This window comes from Triticum dicoccoides, chromosome 7A (genome assembly GCF_002162155.2).
Source record: "Triticum dicoccoides isolate Atlit2015 ecotype Zavitan chromosome 7A, WEW_v2.0, whole genome shotgun sequence".
NCBI classification, from domain to species: Eukaryota; Viridiplantae; Streptophyta; class Magnoliopsida; order Poales; family Poaceae; genus Triticum; species Triticum dicoccoides.
In genome coordinates, this window is record NC_041392.1 from 704,756,559 (window position 1) to 704,764,773 (window position 8,215).

An 8,215-nucleotide genomic window follows, 5' to 3' on the forward strand; every position below is an offset into this window, starting at 1 on the left:
TCGACATAGTGGTGCTGGTGGTGGCGCCATTTTCCTAAAGCAATATGAGCAAAGGATTAACGATTCACTTCACAGGAAACAAGTGGCAAATTTAACTACATTGGCACCTACATTTTGCCAAAAAATAACTTATTACAAAAAACTAAATCGAGCATACTAAATCAACTAAATCAACTAGCATACTAAATCCACTAGCATACTAAATCCACTAGCATACTAAATCAACTAAATCAAAATGTTCTAAATTAACTAGCCTACTAAATCAACTAAATCAACTAGCCTACTAAATAAACTAAATCAAAAAAATGTTCTAAATCAACTAAATCAATTAGCCTACTAAATCAACTGAATCATATCAACTAAATCAAAATGTTACATATGAAAGCCTAGTAAATCAAAATGTATCAGGGAGGAGGGACAAGGAGGGGCGACTCGAGGAGGGAGAAGATAGTAGGACGGAGGAGGAAGGCGGAGCGAGGAGGGGCCGGCCGGCGGCAAGTGGAGGGAGGATGGATCGAGGAGGAAGGCGGAGCGAGGAGGGGGCGGCTAGCGGCGAGTGGAGGGAGGACGGAGGAGGAGACCGGTACCGAGTCCAGCGAGGAGGATGAGGCGACAGCGGCGCAGATCGAGGAAGGGGCGACAGGGGAGGACTGGCGGCGCGGGGGGGTGAGGAGGAGACCGTGAGTGTGTGTGAGTGTGATCTGTGGATGAGGCTAGTGAGTGGGGGAGATGGAATGGAATAGCAGTAGCGCGCTATAGGTAAACGCGCTACTGCTAAACTACCTATCAGTAGCGCCTTTCGGCCTGAACGCGCTACTGCTATGTGTCAGTATGTAAAAATAGACATAGACATAAAAAATACATTGATCATCAATGGTCTTTTTGTGTACAATCTGATTTGTTAATAGGAATCCTCGCCGGTTGGTTTAAGAACTGGCGAGGACTCCTATTGCGGCCACAGATCCTACATATAGAGTTCAATGAAGACCAAGCGCTTGTGAAAGTTGTAGAAGAAACATATTTAAGGTGGGTAAAACTCTCTTCACGGAGCGAGGTGGGACTAAATTTTCGTAGTTAATTTAGCAGTAGCGATTATTGCCTGAATGCGCTGCTGCTACGTTACGTAGCAGTAGCGCTGTTTATTTTAACGCGCTGCTGCTATAACTGGCCTCGCGGCGGCGTCGTGGGAATTTTAGCAGTAGCGCTTCTTGGAATGCACGCGCTACTGATAAACTTGTTTCAGCAGCGAGTTTCCATAGCCCGCGCTACTGCTACTTAGCAGCAGCGCCTGATTTTAAAGCGCGCTGCTGGTAAGATTCTGTGTATAGGCTTTTCCCTAGTAGTGTTAGCGGGCCGCCCGTAATTTTTTACGGGCCGGGCCTTTTTTACAGTATATGCTCGGGCCGAATTTTTCCCGGATCTTGTAAATCGGCCGGAATTTTACGGACCAACGAGCTTATACGGGATCTGCTAGAGATGCTCTAATCATTCATGTTAAAAAATGTTAAAATTGCAGAGGAAGATCAATTAGCCTCATATGGAAAATTCTGAGGCCCCATTATTAAGATATGAAACCCGAAGGGGCTCTGTCTGTAGTGCTGGGCTTTTATATGTTGTAGCTCGGAGGCTAAAACTGTTTTGCCAGTAGCCAGATGGAAGTATGACACAGTTGTCTCTCGTATCATGATATGAAGTCATATCCAGCCTTGTCCTTGCCTCCCATGTGTTGTTTTCTTTCTTGATGGTGATCCTCTTTTAGTATCCAAGCAGCAAGGAACAATACATGATCAGTAGAATTTGGTCATGCTAGTTGCTACCCTGACCTCAGTAGCATAGTCATCTGAGTACTCCACAAACCATCCAGTCCAACTCCAAAATGCTTGCAAATAGTTGATTCACAAGAAGACTACATTTAGGTATTACAGTTCACGCACACTCTATGCCAATTATTTCATTTGAAAACAGACGATTTACTCCTAGGGCAGGGGACAAATGTTAGAAAATGAGAAGATAGTAAGGCTACTTCCAATGCATTGTAAGGCTACTTACATGAGGTGTTAAGCACATTAAAAACTTTAGCAACTAAAGCCTCCAATACATAGGTGTTTAACTTGTTGGTGCTAAGCATCCTTCCTTTAATGATTTTGGAACAAAATTTCTTCATGCATTGGTGGGATTCTTCCATTCAAGTGTTTTGCCTAGGTTCTCACACTTGGCATTGTTTCTTCCTGGGGTCACCACAATCATCTCTCTCATTTTAATTACCTTGCCACATCAAATTTTTTGCTTACATGGCAGCCTTAGCACCTGTACAAGGTGAAGCATTGGGAGGGGCCTAAGTGCAACTTGCAACAACCTACGGAAAGAAAGAAAAGGGGCCCTTTGGCTAGGGTTTCTCGTGCCTCTCGCCGGTGCCGCCACCGGACTGCCTCGTCTCCTGTGGTCTTAGGGTCATGGAGGCGTGGTGGATACCGGCCCTTGCCGGCGAGAGGGTTTCGTTTTTTATGCTCTTTCTAATTTTGTTAGGGTTTGTGTCCTGCTCAGAGAGGCGAGGCGGCTGCTCCTCTCTGAAGATGGAATAAAGTTCTCACCACCTTGTCCCCATCTCGGTGGTGTTTCTAGTATCATTGGAGGGCGTGTGGAGGTTTGTCTTCGGCGGATCTCGCGGGATTCAGTCGGCGCTTGTCTTCGGTGGATCCACGTGGATCTTGTGTTCGTTCGTCCGTGTTCATGTGTCTACAGGTTGGATCCGCCCGATCTATGCTTGTCTTCATCGGCGGCGGTTGTTATTCTGGTGCACTGGTCCTATCAGGCGTTAGCACGACGACTTCCTGACTATCTACTACAACAAGATTTGCCCGTCTCCGGTGAGGGAGGGGCGAAGACGGCGGCGCGCTTTCGGCTCGCTCCAGTGCTAGTAGTCGTCACTAGGTGGTCTACAAACCTAGATGTATTTTTTTTACTTCTAGTGTTTTTTGTACTACATTAACAGTTGATGAATAGATTGAAAGTTATCCTTGCAAAAAAAAAAAAAACTTGCAAGCACCTTTTGCAATTGATACTGCATTTCCTCTCAAATGAAGGAACGAACATTAGGCTATTAGATGCTCTCCAAGTTTGAGTCAGGTGTGTTTAAATTCAAACGAATTCTCCAAAAGCTCGGCAATGTGTTTAGTAGGCAACAAGACAAGCGAGCCATTTCTATAAAATCTATCTTGCAGTTCTGTCAGAATAAAATCCAGCTGCTCTATACTAAGCCCGTGAGAACATACATCAGTACATTTAATCTGTTAGCAACATCGCTTGTCAAAATTCATGTACTGAAATTTGTACATTTGGACTAATTGACGTCAAGTATGTATAATTATATATCATCCAGAAATTATGCGAGCAGCTAAACCATCAGCCCAGGATGCTTGTTTGAAAACAAAAACAATGTGTTTAGCTAGAAAACTACAAAAGTTTAAGACACTACAGTCTCTGGGACCCTGATTTAATCGTCTCTGGCCAATGATAGCATATATAGGGGAATGGTATAATCACACGGAGGTGAAGAAATATCTATCCAGCTTGTCAAGGCTAATTGGTTTGATGCCAACATTTGGCATTGCCAATACTTGGCAAGCCAACAATTGGCAATTTCAGAAGTTGCCAAAAATTGATAAATTTTTATGAGGTTGGCAAGTAAAATTGGCAACCAACCAAACCCTAGCCAATATTTGGCATTTGCCAAATGTTGGCAACTTGGCATACCAATTTTTGGCATAAAACCAGTTAGCCTCGTCTCTTCTCTCATGTGTCCATGTGGGCCCATGCAAATATACCACCAGTTCGTGGTTCTACTTTATCAGAACGATGGAAGCTTGTAGGTATGTGGACCTCACGTTCGACGACTAGTGAATTGGCGCCGTCTATGGGTACAAGGCGTCTCTGAGAGGGCAATATAGGACTTCCCAATGATTTCTGTTCTTCCCTTCCCCGCTCTAGATTACTTGACCAGTTGTGCGCTCGTCAAAGGGTCGAGAACTTGACAATTCGCCGCTGGGATCGAAGAAGCTACCTTCATGGAATCATGGATTGGATGGTTTCATGCACATGCACCATCGGAGCTGGACGCGTTCCCACTCACCGTAGACAAAATGGCGGTGCTCTGTTTATGTACAGAGTGTAGATCTAACAGTAGTGGTCTATTCATTTCTAAAGGGTCCACTAAATCAGTGACAAAATGTTTTTCCCTTCTTTTAGAATTTGGTGACCCCTCGATTTTTCTTGTGTATTGTGCTTTTACTATATGGTAAATATTTTTTTTTGATAAATGACATTTCCATTCAATCGATATATCAGGATGCACACAGCCAAAATGTCCAACAAGACCAGAAAGAAAAATATTGTTGTGCACCAAAAATAAGAAAGATCGGCCTAAGGTGGGGTAGATCGTATCTAAAGATTACGCCACCCATGATGGGAGAAAATTTCCCTCGCCGTATACTCTAGCCGGGTAGGCATCATCATAAAAAGGTCTATGTCCTTGGGTCCATCCAGGATAGACAAAGTATGAAGCCATCGCATACATGCACAAATAACCTGCACAAGAGACTAAACACATTTTTGTGTGTGTTAAAAACCACATCTTATTCCTTGTACGCTACAGAGCCCAACATAAGGATGCTGCTCACACAAGAATGGATGAAGAAAATTATTTGTCAATACCGCACAACCAATTGTCAAACATATCACACACACTGCCAGGGGGGTAAAAATTTGAAGCTACTTGAACAATGGACCACACTGCACGAGCAACTTTACACCGTAAAAATAGGTGTTTAATAGACTTGTCATGTTGGCAAAAGACACAAGTCTCGCTACCTTGTCAGTTGCCGCATGCCGAGTTATCTCTAGTCAAGATCGAATCTCTGTTTTAAAACAAGAGGAATATATTCACTCAAAAAGTATTGGTTGTACTCCCATACCAGTGTATCCTCTATCCACACTCAAGATAGAATATAGATATATGTTCATGTTCTGCTCTGCCCGTGGGCTTCAGCAAAAACGGTTTGAGTAAACAAGAGGATTTGAAAAAGGAGACGGGAGTGAATAATTAATCATTTTTATTGAAGCTAAATTAATGTCAACTCCGCTAGTTGCGCTGATTTATTTCATGTGCTGGCCCCGTTTGATAACAAATTTTTTTCTAAGTATTCCAAGAATACTGCAGTTTTTTAATTACCGTGAGTTGTTTGATTAGCCAACAAATTGTAGTATTAATTACCATGGTATTTTTTCTGTATAAAAAAAGAGGGTCCGACCACTTTTTTTAAATCTGAGCAACTGAAAAAGACGAATCCATGCATGGCGCAAGGTCGCTATTCTTCCTTACCCGGTTCTGATGGCGCCCGGTTTATTAGGATATGTCGCTCGATGATTTTGACTTTGTGTTAGGACTTTCACCGTGATTACCCTCGAAAAATAGGATCTTCACTGTGATTTGACTCAACGAAACATCCAAGAGTTAGGGCGGTTACCACATGACACATGTGGTAAGCAACTCAAATAATCTACTATCTACTACCACTATAAAAGAAAGAGAGGGCGGAGAATCAAATCATTCTATTCATCGAAACCTGTAATCTGATGGTCTACATCCCTCCAGAATACTAAACGCGTTTTACACATTAATTACCCATCATACCATTACTTAATTAATTACCAATCATTGCCATTAGCATCGTTCCCCGACCACGTCACTCGCAACCAGCAGTTTTGGCCCGACCACAGCCCCACCCCTCGCCCGCCTAGCAGTTTTGGCCCGACCACCGCCCCACCCCTCGCCCGCCCCGCCCCGCGCCGTCCGCCTCGACCGCCGCCACGCCGTCCGCCTGGTCCGCGCCGTCCGCCTGGTCCGCCGCTCCGTCTGCCTGGTCCGCCGCGCCGTCCGCCTGGACCGCGCCGCCGCGCCGTCCGCGCTCCATCCGCCCGGACCGCCGCGCCGCCAGGACACAGTCCGCGCCGACCGGGTCGCGTTCGCCGCGCCGTCCACCTCGACCGCCGCCGTGCCGTCCGCCTGGTCCGCCGCCGCGCTGTCCGCCTGGTCCGCCGTGCCGTCCGCCTGGACCGCCGCGCCGTCCTACCTCATCCTCGCCTCCCAAGGACCTCGGCAACCGGGAAATGTTTAATTTGATCTCGCCTGCAACACCGTCGCTGTCGGGAAGTCGTCCAATGAGATCCGTGCGCATCAGACCTGGCGGTGGCTCCTCTCCTCAGCCGGACCCAAAGCTGGAGAAGGCGCTGCTGGCTGTCCACTTCATCGGCTACTTCACCCGGGATGGCGTCGCAGGTGAGTCCCGCCACCCCCTGAATCCTTCTTATTCTCCCCCATTCCCCACGTCCAACACCTATACACCCACGTGCAGCAACTCCTCGATGCTTCACATGTTCAGTTGCTCCTCTAATCACTCTCTCTCACTCTCTCTGTGTGCTTTTCTTTGTATTGTCTACTAAGTACAGTAGGTGTACTGTTCTATCTTTGTACTATTTTCTTTAACCTTTTTTGTTGTATATACTTTGTTAGTAAATGCTCAGTTTTTTGCAATTATCTCATCACAGCGATCTGGAAGTGTCTGGTTTGAAACCCTTCTAAATAGTCACGTAAAGTTTTTCTCTAATGGAGAAATCTTCCCAAATAAAGAAAGGAGGATTAACTTTTCATCTGTAATAAAGACAATGGATAAGGTGTATAACTTGGATTGAAATAGTAGTGCTTCCAAGAATGAGTGCACTGTTGCTGTTGCCTTCAGTTGGATGTTTAATCAGGTGATGATTTTGATCAGTTTTCTTTTTATTTGTAGGCATATCGTTGTCAAGTTGGTGTTAAAATCAATGTACGCATATTCTTAGATCTGATTAGGGTCGTCGAGGAGAAGAACGGTGGCCCGGATTGCATACACATTATGGAACGCAACTTGCGGACGATGTGCGTGGAGAAGAGATCCTGAGGTATGTAGAAGCCATATGAGCTTTTTAGTTGAGTGACAGCAGAACTAAACAATTTTTTATGTGTACTCTTTTTAAGTTGATTCAGTTACAGCCTTAATTCGAGAGCATGTGTGTTCTGTTTTTGGATTGATGATGATGAGTTGTAAATTTGTGAGATTAGTTGCAACGAAATTCGGTTCAACAATTCAGTGTTTATACATACAAGATACTATACTATAGCTCAGGGTTAAAATGTTATATGTAGTTCTGCACTTCGCAAGTCCTACTGACTTTTCCTTGTGGTAGGAGGAGAGGATATTGGATCTGAGTGCGCGAGGGAGAAGCAAAAGGATATTCAGAAAGGTTTTGCTCTTCAAAATAAATGCATTCATAAATACTAAGCTTAATAAGGTTTTTAGGGATCTGAAAGTACTGAAAGGATCTGAACTTCAAACTCTGCTTTTTTCTTTGCTTGCTTGGCAGTACAGTCTGCAGTATATACATTGAAATATTGCCAATCTCCCCGCTGCTTCTGACGAAGTATCAATCTCGGACTGATTGCTCTCTTCTTGTGGTCTTACAAGACTTGAAATATTGGTATGTCCCATACATTGTCTTAATGCATTAGTTTTGTTATATTTGCAGTGTGCACATGACTCTTTCTTATCTTTATTTATTAATAACAAATAAACAACATTGTTTGTTATCTTTACTTATTAATAAAAGTAAGTAGGAATTCTGGATAATGACTTATGAATAACAATATGTAGAAATTCTGAATAAAAAAGTACATGAGAAATATGGTGTCCACCTTAACAGAGCAATAATAATTTTAGTTGCTGAGAGGTTGACGTTGAAAATTTTAAAGAGCTAGACCCATCTTGTATGCCAACATTGGTCTTTAGATTAGTCAGTGTTGTGTTGCAGCATATGTTCGCTATAGAATATGTTTAGGATTTCTATAGAATTTGATCTGCGGGATTTTGATACTAATGTCTACATCCTTATAAAGATGTTTCATGTTTCTGAAATGAATTTTGTCTATGTGAAGAGAAGAAAGAGTGGATAGCAGTAGCAGGTCTTAAATTTGCAAGCTTTTCTTCAAGCAAGTTAATCATATGTACTAAATGTTTGTCAAATTATAATTAAAGGTGAATGGTTTGTTACAAATCTAGCATACATCTTTTTTATCTCTATCTTGGTGCACATATAACTTACACAATGTGAAGTTGTATATTAAAGT

At 43.5% G+C, this 8,215-nt stretch overlaps 1 long non-coding RNA gene across 1 annotated transcript; it reads left to right on the top strand.

Annotated features, from left to right (window-relative positions):
* The first annotated feature begins 6,947 nt into the window (after positions 1-6,947).
* LOC119328495 lies at positions 6,948-7,814 on the top strand. Its single transcript, XR_005158989.1, has 3 exons — positions 6,948-6,993; positions 7,279-7,335; positions 7,456-7,814. It is a non-coding gene; the product is annotated as an uncharacterized LOC119328495 (long non-coding RNA).
* Positions 7,815-8,215: the final 401 nt, after the last annotated feature.